General features: G+C 31.6%; 1 non-coding gene across 1 annotated transcript; it reads left to right on the top strand.

Annotated features, from left to right (window-relative positions):
• The first annotated feature begins 312 nt into the window (after nt 1-312).
• Trnag-ucc (transfer RNA glycine (anticodon UCC)) lies at nt 313-384 on the top strand. Its single transcript has one exon. It is a non-coding gene; the product is annotated as a tRNA-Gly (tRNA).
• Nucleotides 385-16,145: the final 15,761 nt, after the last annotated feature.

Here is a 16,145-nt window from a genome sequence, read left to right as displayed (position 1 = left end):
TTAGCCAGTCATCGACAGCGTCGTTTAAAAAATTAAACGGCTGCTGATAATAAACCAGGTTTGGGCCATTACTAATTGCCAATGCCTGGCCGAGTGGCGGCAGTCAGACATCGGCCGAACTACGGCATTTTTTTTATTAACGGCAACTTTGTATGGGGTGTTAAATTTCAACACCGAAAGCCGTGTTAAAATAACACCACTGCCAAATTACACCACCTACACCAATGTTATTTCATTTTAACACCGCGTGGTGTTAAATTGAATCCATTTTTAACGACTCTATTTACAGTGTATGAGTGATATGTTGAAAGTGCGATGGTGGTGTAATGGTCAGCATAGTTGCCTTCCAAGCAGTTGATCCGGGTTCGATTCCCGGCCATCGCACATTACTTTTTTGTATCATTCAAATTGAAAAAAAAATCGGTCTATCAGTTGACCCTGCGGGCCAGCCCTAAAATTTCTCGCTGTTTTCGAGCTCAAGAACCTCGAAAACTTTATTGTGAATACATTTTCGAGCTCTTCGAGCTTGAAAATACTTTTGTATGCCATTGTTTTCGAAAAAAAAACCGATTTTTAGCATTTCTTTCTCCCACGATATCTCACGAACGAATGGACCGATTTTGATGGCTAAGGTGGCAATCGGCGCGTTTTATTGAGTTAAAAAAATTTTTTTTTCGTAATTCGCCAATATTTTCGAGTCTACTTGATCAAATGATCTGAAATTTTTAGAAAAGTTGATGGCCAACAAGCTCTTTCGATTGCCGCCTTAACCATCCAAATCGGTTGATTAGTTAAAAAGTTACAAAGAGTTTTCACACATGCACACACACACATACATACATACATACATACATACATACATACATACATACATACATACATACATACATACATACATACATACATACATACAGACACTCGGACATCATTCTGAAAATAGTCAGAATAGCTTCCTAGGACCTCAAAACGTCAATATCTGATGGAAACTCGATTTTCGAAAATCGGGGTGAAAACAATAACTTCCCGAATTTTTCAAAAATCATCGATTTTTTTAGCGGCCGCTAAGTTCCCTGGAAGTTAAAAATATTAATATGTTATTTCAAACTGATAATTAATGAATGCATTTACTATCTAATTTTTAGGCTGTCGTATGTTAAAGGGTCGCTAATTGTCATTATGACTTATGACATAAACAAATTTTAAAAAAAATAATAATAAAATAAATAAAACGTATTCGATTAGTACGTAGGCATTAATCTTCGTCATTTACTCATTGTCGCTGTTCTCTCTCAGCAATCAAGATTCTTTTCTTTATTATTATATTCGTTCTCTTTGTCCGTTGTATTCGTTTATAATTTGATGACGTTATGTACCTAATGGTCTTGTCTTTATTCCACAAGTGCTTCGTCAAAAGTAATTAGCGCGTTAACAAGATACGGAACGTGAAAAGAATAAAACATTTTGTACAAGAAACATTATATGCACGCAATAAATAACTTTGAATTTTATTAAAAAATATTTAGTTATATATTAATTGCTCCATATAAATACATTTATAATTTTCTCTTTTTTATTATTATTTATCATTTGTCATTTATTTTATCTCACTAATTGTCTCGACATAAAAATGTACACCCGATAAATATAAGCTCAATTATATTTTTTTTTTAATGCAGGGAAATAAAGTTATAACAAACTCAATATCATTGGACGTTGAGTAAGAGGGTCTAGTCTTGGAAACTCAACTCAATGATCGTCGTAACCTTTAAGAGACATTATAACTTTTTTAACTACTGGCTATTAAAAGTTTTACGTGTAGGGTGACATTTGATATATATTTTGCCTTACCTTTAATTATTATTATTATTTATAAGTTAAATGAATGAGCTTATTATTTATTATTATTTTTTTGTTTTTTCATATTTCAATTATTTATATTTAAATACTGTTGATAACCACTATTATAAACCTTGGAACTCAGTTTTCAATCATTAAAACTATAATCAATTGAAGTAAATTTAAATTCATGTGTATATGTGTTACTTGTGCATATGTGTATTGTGTCATGTCGCGGCTGCACCAAGATCAATCACTGCTTCGTTAGCAAACTACCATCATTGCTGATACGGTTACTCCAACCAATTCCATTTATCGTTTATCGAAATCAAGATCCAACTGATGATATCGCTACCCAACTGGTTTTCTTCAACACACACAAACACATATGTAATTGTGTTATGTCCCTTAAAAATTTACATTTTTAACTTTAATCGTTACTTTTAAACTTTTAAATTGTCAATTCGATTTTTTTAAAATTATCTTTACTGTAATAAATGTCGTTATTCCAACTGGATTCAATATTTTTTTTCATTGATCGATATAATTAGTGTAGTTTTTTTTTAAATGTCACTCACGACCTAAGGTTAGAATATACATAACTTACTTTAAGGGTATTCTCAGACAGTGCCCCCCCCCCACTTTTTAAAAATATGCAATGACTTTCAACTATCATAACCATATTAAAATTTTATTAATTAATTAAAAAAAAAAAATAAAACCTTAATTGAAAAAAAGACAACGTAGTCGTGATTTCGTTGCGATATAGAATTTTAAAAAAATTACTTACAACAATACAACGAAATTTGTTTAATAAATTTTAGCCAACAAAATTTAAAAATTCGAATTATAAAATTGACATGACGATTTTACGGAAATTTATTTAACGAAGTTTGTTTAACTCCTTATTGATATCAAGTGTAAATAATGTTTTTTTAAATCTATATATCGGCGAAATTACTTCTACGTTGTCCTTTTTTCAATTAATGCTTTAATTTTTAACTTCCCGCTAAGAAAATCGACGATTTTCGAAAAATTGGGAAATTATTGTTTTCACCCCGATTTGCGAAAATCGAAATTTCATCAGATGTCAACGTTTTGAGGTCGTAGGAAGCTATTCTGACTATTTTCAGAATGATGTCCGAGTGTCTGTATGTATGTGTGTGTGTGTGTGTGTGTGTGTGTGTGTGTGTGACCGATCTATACCCGAGTCGAAATATAGCGCCTACATTGATCCTCCTAGTCCTAGATAGTTCCTACTCTGAGCCTCTAAGTCCGACTAGCTCCGATATTGAACCCCCAAGTCTGACTACTTCGCGAGAGGTCCGACTTTGAACCCCCAAGTCCGACTGCTTCGCGAGAAGTCCGACTTTGAACCCCCAAATCCGATAAAATTAAATTTATCATGTAATGATAAATAATTTTTGATCAAGAATAATAAAAAATCAATTAATCATAACAAAAATCGTTGTCCATATGTACCTATGATGTACATCTGTTCTATTGATGATTTATACATACTTCAAATTTTTTACTATTGCAATAGCATGATGCAATTTAATTTGTTTTAACTTCATTTAGATATCATTATAATATTCTATTCTATAAGAGTGTTCAGCAATAATTAAGTGTTAATTTTCAAAGCAATAGTGAATAAAAACATAACAAATTTTTTTCTTATAATTAACTGCTAAAATTAGAAGTCAAATAATTAATTTTCAATTCAAAGTTATATCAGTGTAAAAATACACATATACAATGGATATCCACAGCAATATTATCCAATGAATTACTATGGAGGTTCTGGGAATCACCATCAATACATCCACCATGATAACATGAACATAGGCACAGCAATTAGTGGCTATGAATCAGGTAAGTGAATTTATTCGTTTATAACAAGATTCTTCAATAATGAATCGTGATGTTAATTAATTATTAGAGTGATATTATCTTCAATTTCTGCTTCTTACAGATTCGACAACTGGCACTGAAAAAAATCATCTAACGTCTTTGTAAATCATTGATCACTGATGGCGTTCACCGAGTGACTTTAATGACTCATTTTTATTTAGTTTTATTTTGTGAAAAAATCTTATTTAGTGACCGTTTCTGTTTTTAGACTATCAGAATTTTTAAACTTCGCATATGATAGGACATTACTATAACATGCATGATTGATATCAGAGATTATCCATTCGTTGTAGTACGAATATGAGCATAAAAAAAACTTTTTTTAATATCAATAATTTTAACAATAATTATTATATAATAATAGTTATGTACTCATAATAATTTTAGTATTAAACAATAACAATATAATATTTTAAAAGTATAAATTTCTATTGTTTCTATTATTAATAATATTAATTGTGCAGTTATAATAATAATAATATTTATTATTATTATTATTATTATTATTATTATTATTATTATTATTATTATTATTATTATTATTATTATTATTATTATTATTATTATTATTATTATTATTATTATTATTATTATTATTATAAAGTCGGATACAGAGGTTCAAAATCGGAACTAATTTTTATTCCTGCAATTCCGACTTTAGACCCCTTAATGGTGAAAACGGAAATTTGTAACACTTGGAGGTTCAAAATCGGACTTCATTTAACATGGGACCAGCTCCGACTTTGAATCCTCAAGTCCGAAATAAGTCCGACCATAGAAGAGTTAAGGAAGGCGCTAAATTTCGACTCGGGTAACTTTTTAACTAATAAACCGATTTGGATGGTTAAGGTGGCAATCGAAAGAACTTATTGGCCATCAACTTTTCTGAAAATTTCAGATCATTTGATCAAGTAGACTCGAAAATATTGGCGAATTACGAAAAAAAAAAATTTTTAAACTCAATAAAACGCGCCGATTGCCACCTTAGCCATCAAAATCGGTCCATTCGTTTTTTTCGAAAACAATGGCATACAAAAGTATTTTCAAGCTCGAAGAGCTCGAAAATGTATTCTCAACAATGTTTTCGAGCTCCTTGAGCTTGAAAACAGCGGGAAGTTTCAGGGCTGGCCGCAGGGTCAACCGATAGACAGATTTTTTAAATTAAATTTATTTGTTTTGTCGATGCATGGGCCAAGTCTGGCAACCAAGCCTGGTCCAAGTCTGGCAAGCAAGCATGGGTCAGGGCTGGCAACCAGGCTTGGCACGACGTTATCATTCCAGAATTCTACCAAGGCTGGAACAAGTCTGGCTTACGTTTGGCCCAGAGCTACATAGTTGAACCAAGCCTGGGTCAAGCCTGGGTCCGTCGTACTTTCTTGTCTGGGTATGAACGTTACACTGTATTATTAATATGTAAGTCTATTAATTCAAGTAATTTATGTATCACTGTCATATACAATGTACTGGTTCTAAGCATAGGTGTAATCGCACTTCTTTAGAATTTTTGTTTTACCAGGAAATAAATTAATAAATAAATAAAAAATTGAATTAAAAATCAATTTTTTTTTTTACAGTTCGTGAATTTTGATTTTAAACACTGTAAAAAATAGAATTGAGAAGTCTTCACCGCAACACAGAGATCAACCACGTACATTTAAACCTTTATTGAAATTTGCAAATTTATCGTAAAACAAAAAGTAAGAATCAGGAAAATCTGGAAACTAACTAGACAAAGGACCGGTGTAAGTATTGGAACATATGATGAATTATAATATACGTCATCCGGGAAAAATAAAGTATAGTCAACGGGTTTTCATGTTTAAGACGGTACTCGACGCAATTTTGCAGCCTCTAATGATAAAAAAATTTTAGAATCAATAAATTTTACAATTTCGGAGCTTATAGAAAAAAACACTGATTGGAAATTCTTTTGACAACGATATCTCTTGAAAAATTAATCCGATTTAAATGGTTGAAACGACATACGGCATGGCTTATAGAGCTTTGAATCTGATTAAATTTGAAATCAACCCATCAAGTACTCTAAAAGATATAAAAAAAAAAAAACATTTTTCAAACATTTTTATTTCTGAAATAACTCAAAACGTACTGTATCGATCAATCTCAATTTCTAACAGTATCTAGAAATTGATAACCCGCTTCCAATGCCATTTTAAAGATCCAAATCGGTTCACCCGTTCAAAAGTTATAGAATATTTATATACGCACACAGAAAAAACAGTTAACTTGAATCAAAGAAAATATTCTTGATTCAAGAAATTTTTTCTGATCGATTTGGAAAATAACAATTTACTTGCACCAAGTAAACAATTATCTTTAAACTTTTATCTTGAATCAAAATTTTTTTTTGGAACAAGATACATTATTTTATTGTAGCAATGTTACATTTTTTTGGTTAAAGAAAATAAAATTTTTTGGAACAAGTACTATTTTTTTCACGCAAGTATTTTTGTATTCTCCGACCAAGATAACACAAGTTGCTGAAGCCAAGAGAAAAAATTTCTTGGGAGAAAAGATCGATATGGAGAAGGGGAAAGTCACCGGTGCTAGGCAGCAGCAGCGGGAGTAGTTCCGTGCTCGCCACAAGATCGTGCTTACAATTTGTAGTGTCCCTGGTAAGAAACTTATTTCAGAAGTTTTATATTCCAAGCTTGGAAGCAATTCTGACACGAGTACTCCTCTGTCATTTGACAGAGAGACAAATACCTTTTTAGATTGTATTCTAGTACACGGAGAAAAATGTTGGTTCAAAACCTACCAATTTTTATTATGCTATCGACGAAACTTGAAACAGGAAGGGAAGCATCCAAAAAATTATTATGCTCTTATGAAAAATTATTATGCCGCATCACAATTATTATAATGTATGGAAGCAATTTTTATTAAATCTTATCGATAAGTGTCTCGCGCGTAGTAAGTATTATGATACAGCATAATAATTTTTCGTATGAGCATAATAATTTTTTGGATGCTTCCCTTCCTGTTTCAAGTTTCGTCGACAGCATAATAAAAATTGGTAGATTTTGAACCAACATTTTTCTCCGTGTATATCCTATAATACATCATGACTTTAATATTTAATATTAATGTTTACTTAAATAATTTTTCTCGAAATAAAAAAACAAAAATTACGTTTCAAATAAAAAAACCAACACGTCAATCTTTCGAAGAGAGAATACATTTTTGACTGAGAAAAATTTAAGCCATTATTAAAGAAGCAAACTTCTGGGGCAAGAAATTTTTTTTTCTTGGCCCAAGCAACTTTTGTTTTCACTTGAGCGATTTATTTTTCGGAGCAAGAGAATTTTTATCTTGGGCCAAGAGATTATTTCTTGGTCCAAGGGTTTTTTTTTTTCAATCAAGACGTTTATTTTTTGGATCTGGGCAAGAACATTTTTTCCTTGGGGCAAGAAAAAGTTTCTTGGCCGTAGTAAACTTTTTTTCGTTCAAAACATTGATTTTTTGGACTGAGAAATTTTTTTTCTTCGGGCAAGAATTTCTTCTCTTAAACCAAGAAATTTTCAATTTCGCTTCAAAAATAAATTTTTTTGGAGCTAGAGAATCTACTGTCTTAAACCAAAAAAAAATTTTTGAATCAAGTGTTTTACTTTTATTGAATCAAGAAAGAAAATTCAGAAGGCAATATTTTTCTTGAAACAAGTTAACTGTTTTTACTGTATACACGGAAAAATTGAAACCCGACTGAGTCGTGTGCAAGAAAAAATGAGGGCAAGCACACGACTGGTTCTGGTGCGCACCCGAACCAGTCGTGTCTAGCACCGTACTCAGTCTGGTGCAGCACCCGAATTGCAGCACCGTAATCAGTCGTGTGCAGAACAATACTGATTCGTGTGTGCACATGAACCAGTCGTGTCTAGCACCGTACTCAGTCTGGTGCTGCCGTTGTTGCCATTCGGGTGGCGCACCAGACTGAGTACGGTGCTAGACACGACTGGTTCGGGTGCAACACCGTACTCAGTCTGGTGCTGCTCACGACTCATTCTGGTGCAACACCGTAACCACTCGTGTGCTACACTCGAACAGTTACTGTTCGAAATTATAGTAATCTACACAGTTACATGATTGACAGTATGATTTTTGCAATTTTCACCAGCAAAATTTAACACTGCCTTTTAGTAGCGATCACGATTATTATATAAAAGAGGTTTTTATGATAGGAATTAGATGAAAAAAATTGACTTAGAGTTCTTTTTTTCGTCTATTTGGAAGAGTCAATCGAAATTTTGTAAAAAATCGAAAAAAAAATTTTTCTTCTTTTCTGGGGCTCGAAGGCCCCCTCGAAAATTAGGTAAAATTTTTTTTTTTATTTTCCATCAAGTTATGACCTCTATAATGTTTTTAGCATATTTTAGGTCAATATGTGATATTTGGGGCAAAATAGATCACTCGAAAAAAAATTGTAACGAAAAAATTAACTTTACGGAAAAAAAAAAAAAATTTTTTCGTTACAATTTTTTTTTCGAGTGGTCCATTTTGCCCCACATATCACATATTGACGTAAAATATGCTAAAAACATTATAGAGGTCATAACTTGACGGAAAACGAAAAATAAAATTTTTACCTAATTTTTGAGGGGGGCCTTCGTACCCCAGGGGGACCTTCGTGCCCAGGCTCCCTTACATCGTGTTTCCGACAATATATAATCATCAATTTAATGAAATTATTTTGATTTACTTAATAAATTACTTAAAAAAAACATCAGTTTACAAATATTTCACTTTTATACACATGGAAATTTCTACTTTGTTAACATGGGGATTTTTCCCATGTTGACATTGGAGAATTTTTCCATGGCATTAGAGGAATTCCAACAATGTTAATATAGGAATTTTTTCAATGTCGACATGGGAATTGTTCCTATATTACATAGTTATTTTTCCAATGTTGACATAGGAAAATTTACATTGTCAATATAGGAATAATTCCAATGTAACAAAGCAAAATTTACCATGTGACATTGTTACAATTCACATGTCGACATGATACAATTTACAATGCCAGCAAAGGAATTTTTCCCAAGTAAAATCGGAAAAATTCCCATTTTTTTCTTTCCGTGTATATGAAATTTTACAATCGGTGACACGCGTTTTGGGCCCAAGACAAAATATCCCCGACAAAATATCCCTGCGATAAAATATACCCCTGACAAAAAATCCCCCGTCAAAATAAACCCACACAAAATATCCCCATGACAATTAATTAATATCAGTTATTTCATTGACGAGAATTTTCCAAAAAGTATTGGTCCAATTTTCTTATAATTACAACACATGTAACCTGTGAAGAATGGTACAGTACTATTTCAAGCATATAGGTTTATATATTTTATAATTACACGCACATATAACCTGTGAAAAAAGGGCACAATATTGTTTCAAGCGTATAGGTTTATATATTTTATAATTCTACGCACACAAAATCTGTGAAAAAGGCATATTGTTATACATATTTTATAAAGTATATTATCAACAACAATAAAAAATAAATATCAAGTGAAAATTTTATAAATATAAAAATTAATTTTTACAAATATATATCAATCATTGATTATTCTGTAATCTCATATTTATACTATGATAAAAATATGAATGTCTGATCAACATTATGCAATGCAATAATATAAAAAATAGATATCGTAATTATGAATCGGATCGTAAGATGAATTTCTTTGACTGGTTCGTAATTTATTACTAATCTATGAGTGTTATTTTTAAAAATTAAGAAGTAAATAATGGGCAATTTATGTGTGTTAAAAAGAAAAAAAGTTTATATGCCTTAACGAATAAAAAATTAAAAATAAAAGATGTATTTCGTGTACAAAAAAAAAAAAACATTTAATGTGTAGTTTCATTTTTCAAAAATTGTGAAGGACTTGATATATATATATTTGGCGACGATACCTTAGGATTAGATTGCAATAATCACTGCCTAAGTCGCCAACTACCAAAGAGTGAAACGTTGTGAGAGATGGTGAGAAGAGGAGAGATAGAAAAAGTTATTTGTGGGGAGAGAAGCGTTTCGTCTAAGTATACGATAACTGAGACTCCTCAGTTCGGTGTGTCGATCGTATACCCCACCTAAGACGCCGTGTTGGAAATGTTATATATTGAAACAGGCATAGGGACGAGATACTGCGAGAGGCGCGAGCTGTAGATGCCATCTCGCGGAGTGAAGCCGAACCACCACATATATATATATATATATATATATATATATATATATATATATGTGTGTGTTGTAACACGTGAAAAATTCGACGTCGACCCGTGGTTTAAAAATAATTTGAATGAATGACTGGTTATCCGGTGAGCAATAGATTTGGTGACATCTATGACGGGAATAGGAACTTTGATGGAGGAATCGATTGAGGAGATGGATAGAGAGATCCGGTTGAGACGTTGAACGAAACGGCCGCGTTTTGTTTTTTCTTGAGGAACAATTAATATTTGTGATGAAAGAACAGTGAAATTTCGTACAATAATGAATAGTGAACAATAAGTCGAGTTGTTTGATTGAACAATGGAATTGGCCGAAGTATCGGCGTGACTTGATCAAGTGACGTAGTGTGGTGCGCGCAACATCGAGTTTTTTTTTGTTTGTTTGTTTGTTAACGAGCGAAGTGTGTCGTTGTGCGTGTGTTTTATAATAACGAAATTAGTTAATTAATTGCGTATGGTTAAGGAATGGTAATAATTTGAACGAGTGAATGACATAAAATTATATTATATTGTTTTATTTTATTCGAAAATTTCGGAGAACCGCGGATTATCTGTCTCTTGTCCGTAACGACAGACGAGCCTTCGCCGTGAAAAATACTCTGACGTCACACGTCAAGTATTTCGTTAAGACATGCAGTTGTATGTGTGTGATCGAATCGTATGCTGAACAGGAATGAACTGTATGATATATTGAGTGGTTACTTTTTTGTTTTGTTTGTTTACTTTGGTTTATATCGAGTCTTAAGCCGAGTTTCGGCGACTTTTCTTTTGTTTTGCTTTATGAACTGATTATGTTGTTTGTGATATCGATCAATTTGTTATTTGGTTGAATATACGCTAATTTTATTTTTTTTAAATCTGAACAATTATTGAATCGTAGTCGTAAGTGCCTGGCCTTTCCCCGACCCGCTACCCTGATTAGTATTATATAAAAATTGTTTATCGGTGGTTATTAATTCACCTGGCGCCCAACTTACTAATATTTGAACAAGGTTGCCAATAATCGTAAGTGTATTCGGACTTCACTCCGGTAGATCCCCGGTAGCGAATTTCCCGTTACAATGTATATATATAACAAACAATCATAATTCAACTACATAAATATATAAAGAACAATTATTTTCATTAATATTATGCTACGATGATTTTTTGTCGCGGGGACATTTTTGTCACGGGAATATTCTGTCGGGGATTTTTTGTCGGGGATATTTAATCACAGGGATATTTTGTCCGGGATATTTTGTCGGGGATTTTTTGTCTTGGGCCCAAAACGCAGTGGACCATCATGTAGCTTTGAACTGATTAAAATTGGAAAAACTATCGTAAAACAAAAAATAAAAAAAGGAAAATATATCGTTTTTTATGAGTTTTGTTGTTCCTCCCACCGTTGAGGTTATATGTTTTCATTAAAGTTATCCACAAAAGTAGCATTTTTCGTTATTTTTGAAAAATTAAATGCCTACTATTTTGAATCTAGTTGACCGCTTTTGCTCATCTTCGAACGAAGATTTGCAAACTTACTCAATGAATTATGATAAACTATGGCGAAGTTCTTTGAAAATTCCACCATGGGAATAAAAGCAATATATTGATTTCTATAAAATCTTTTAGAATAAACTAATGGCATTATCAAATTGAAAAGAAAAAAAAACAGCGCACGTGCATGAAAATAAAAAATGATAATTTTATAGCTAAAAAAAAAGTTATCGTAAAAATAGAAGGGATATTAAAATTTGTAATGACTAAAAAATAATGAAGATAATAAGGATTGGTATCCCTATATTCAAAAGATAATAACCTAAGTATAAGGTCCGAGCTGTGGGCCATGCTATGGTGTATCTTCAACTTGAAACGCATGGACAAGACTGTTATTATTTTGAGATGCGTATATAGTAAATACACTTTGTTTTATCTTTGCGTTTGTAAGAACATGATGAATTTTATTTGCTTATTTGTTAGTATGAAACATGATTTTTATATATATATCTATTTAATTACATTGAATAAAAAAAATTAAATTAAATTAAAATTAAAATATACAGTCAATAATTTAGCTGTAAAATAAAACAAGTCTAACAGAAAAAGAAGAAAAAATAATAATTATTCCCTCATGACGACCTACAAATTTAGTGCTTCCTTAATGTTTCCTTCTTCTTCTTCTTTAATTGTTTTAAGCGGAAGTCGCAGTCAACATTAAAAAAAAATATAAACCGAAAAAATGAGAGAAATAATTTTTTTAAAACATTTCACTCTCGAGACTTTATGTACATTTTTAAAACTTGAAGAGTATAATCGTAAATTAAAAGAGATTTCATTACGCTAGTAATTTATATATATATATATATATATATATATATATATATATATATATATATATATATATATATATATATATATAGGGGAAGGGGGGGCAAAAGGGGGTAGGGTAGGCAAAACGGTGTACCCCCAAAATTTTATAGAAAAAAATTTTATATTTTAAATGGTTTTTAAACATTCCAAAATCACTTCTGTAAATACAATTGAGCGTTTCTTTGAATTTTTTTTGGTAAACTTTTCCAAAAATCAATTGTCAGTTGAAAAATATTAATGACGTTTGTTTTATGATAAAAACTATTAAAAATTTGTTTTCTTCTTTTGTCTCCAATAAACATGTAAAATGTAATTTTTCTTCATGTAAATTACTTACAAAAAAATTCAACTTAATCAAATTCATTTAAAATCCAGAAATTTTTTTTTTTTTGCCTTTTTTAGGGGGTACCCCACTTTGCCCGCAGAAATGAAAAATTTTTTTTTTCAACGGTAACTGAAAATTTCTTCTATTTACTTTGAATATCATTAAAAAAAAAAGATTTAGCATATTTGAGTCCTCGAAAACTTGATATTTCCTTAAGTACCCCCTTTTGCCCCTCCCTCCCCGATATATATATATATATCCTTTAATTTTTTGCATTAGTGTATATATATATATATTATGTCGGCGGTCGTTTGTAGAGTCACCAAGATCGATAAACTTATATGTAGTGAGGTTTTGGCTTTTGCGACCACGTTACTGCTATTTTGAATGGTCTGAAGTGAACTAAAGTAAACTTGCTCGACTTAACTAGTTCAGATAACTCCTGCGGATTGCTCTAAACAATCCGGGATTACGGACGCGGCTTGCCACGCTCCGTGTCCCAATTAAGCTGTTCGTCGTCGTTTGCCATCCTCCCTCTATTCTCTTAACATTTATATTCTTCTCTTATCTTCTCTTTTCTCATTTAATTTATTCATCTTTTATTGATACTAAATCATCATTAAGCCTACTTAAAATATTAACAGTAATTCAACACTTAAAAATATAAATAAACGGCTATTATTCATATAAAAAACAACTCAATACTTTTGCACAACTTGAACGCGAAGCGGAGAGATACTGCCCTACTGTTGCCAAACTTAAAAGCCGGATTGTCGTCAACTTACATCATCTCCACTTTTATATAGCAGTTAAATAATTTAAGAAAGGCACTTATGTCAGGAGAGTATTTTAAAAAAACAATTTTAACGAAATTTAAAGTCTTTTCCCGAGTCGAAATTTGAATCGTCAGTCGGGCGTAATGAACGTTGGAATCGTCAGTCGGACGTAATGAACTTTGGAATCGCAAGTCAGACCTATTGGACGTTGAAATCGTCATCTAGATATTCAATGTTAAAAAAGATAGACAAAATCAATTTCCTTCGGCTTTCCCGTGGGGGGTTTTAGTAGGTTGAACACTAAATATACTCCCGATTTTGCAGTATCCGGTTTACAGACTTGAGCTTTGGCATAAATATCCCATACGAAAGAAATATATATCCGGGCAAATCTGCATATATCAGACATATATTTATATATATGTTGTATATATGCGACGTATTCCAGATTTGCCCGGATATATATTTTTTTCGTATATGGGATTCCCAACAATCTTACAAATCCCCCACCATTGGTATTTTTTTCGAAAACTAACTCCGAGAGGGGTTCCCGTGGAGTCAACAATTAAAATACTCTCGTTTTAATTATTTGGCTTACAGACTTGAACTATGGCATGAATATTCCCAACAATCTTACGAATTTCTTACCATCGGTATCTTTTTCGAAAACTGATTCAAATAATGAAACAAAACAAGAGTATTTTAATCGTTGACTCTACTGAAACCCCCGTCGGAGTTAGTTTTCGAAAAAAATACCGATGCTGGGAAATTTGTAAGATTGTTGGGAATGTTTGTGCCAAGTTCAAATCTGGAAGACTTATGATAGAAAAAAGGAGTATTTTTAACTTTGACTACATTGAAATCCCTCTTGGAGTTGGTGTTTCAAAAAAAATGGTGGAGGATTTTTAAGATTATTGGGAACATTAACGCCAAAGTTCACGCCTGTAAGTCTTGTTATTTCAAAACGAAAGTATTTTAATCTTTCACCCCAGTAAAACCCTCCTTGGAGTTAGTTTTCAGAAAAATACTCGTGGGTATTGCAAGACAGTGGATTCGTAAGGTTGTTGGGAATATTTGTGCCAAAGTTCAAGTCTGTAATCCAAATGATGAAAAAATACGAGTATATAAATTTTTGACCCCATTGAAACCCCCCTCGGAGTTAGGTTTCGGAAAAAATACCGATCGTCGGGAATTTCTAAGATTGTTGAGAATATTTGTGCCAAAGTTCAAATTTGTAAGTCGGGTGTGTTTTCTTATCATTCAACCCACTAAAACCCCCTACGGGAAAGCCGAAGGAAATTGATTTTCTCTATCTTGTTAAATATTGAATATCTAGATGACGATTCCAACTCCAATACGTACGTCTGACGATTCCCTAGTAGAAATGATCTAGACTTTACTCGATTTTAAACCAGTAACTGGCTAGAGATCCCGGCTAAAAACTAGAAATCCCGCCACCTACAATTAAGACGTACAAAGTGGTCACACTAATATGTTTTTTGTACTAGTGTGTATGTGTGTGTTAGTTTTGTCCTGTTTAACCTATATTAAAAATTGCTATTTTTTTATTTTAATTATTTATGCTACTTATAATATGCTATGTATAAAAATATTATTTTAATTATAGTTAATTTTTAAGTATGATTTATTAATTACATTTATATTTGAAATATAATGATGTTACCGTCTTTATAGTTTAATATTCATAAATTAAAGTTTGATTATTAAAATCAATGAAAGACTAAATAAATAAATTTTATAGTAATTTTGTTTGTCAATCATTATTTTTATTTTAAGTTATTATTTATTTATTTCAATTAAATAATTTTTAATGTCTGTCAATGCGGATCAATATTTATTTATTCATTGATCTATATATCCATGCTTCAGGTTAGATTTATCTATCTATTGCATATAAATTTTTGGAGTAATTCGGAGAAAGATACATTAATTTGAATTAATTTTTAATTTGTCTGGGTATTTTTTAAAAAATCGTTTTATTTTTCCGAGGAACTGATAATTTTAATAACCTCAAAACCTAAAATTTTAAAGTGACAGTTTTTTGAAAGCCGCCATGTTTCTCTTGGATCTCTAGTAAAACTGGCCAGTTACTTGACAAAAAATAGAGATTCCACTGGCCAGTTTCTGGTTTAAGTCTAGTAAAACTGGCCAGTTACTAGACAAAAACTCGATTTCATTTCTACTAGGGTATTAAAACGTTCATTACGTATTACTGACGATTCAAATTTCGACTCGGGTTTGTTGAGTAAATTATTAGAAAACAATGGATTGAAAAAAATTTTTGTTGGACGTGAATTGGTCTGTTTGCATAGGGATGTAGGAGAGAAGGGGCAAAGTGGGCCCCTCAAAATTTTCTATACGGCAATAAATTCGGACGGATAATAACGTTATATCGAAATTTCTTATATAATGAGGGCTAAAATAAACCACCTAAACTGTTCATTACATATAATTTATTAAGAAAGTTAAAGATAATAAAATTACGTTTTAAAGTTATATCGCAGCAGACTATTAAAATTACTTTTATATTATTACCCGAGTAAAATTGAAACTCATAGGTGGCCAGCCCGTAGCTAACAGATTTGAGTCATACCTCATCACTGCCTAATAGAATTGGCCAGTCATAACCTCACTATGTAACGCCATCTTAGCCGATGGCAGAC

The sequence above is a fragment of the Microplitis mediator genome, chromosome 5, assembly GCF_029852145.1.
Source record: "Microplitis mediator isolate UGA2020A chromosome 5, iyMicMedi2.1, whole genome shotgun sequence".
Classification (NCBI taxonomy): Eukaryota; Metazoa; Arthropoda; class Insecta; order Hymenoptera; family Braconidae; genus Microplitis; species Microplitis mediator.
The sequence above is the reverse complement of the archived record's forward strand: the minus strand, read 5'-3'. Positions and strand labels throughout refer to the sequence as shown.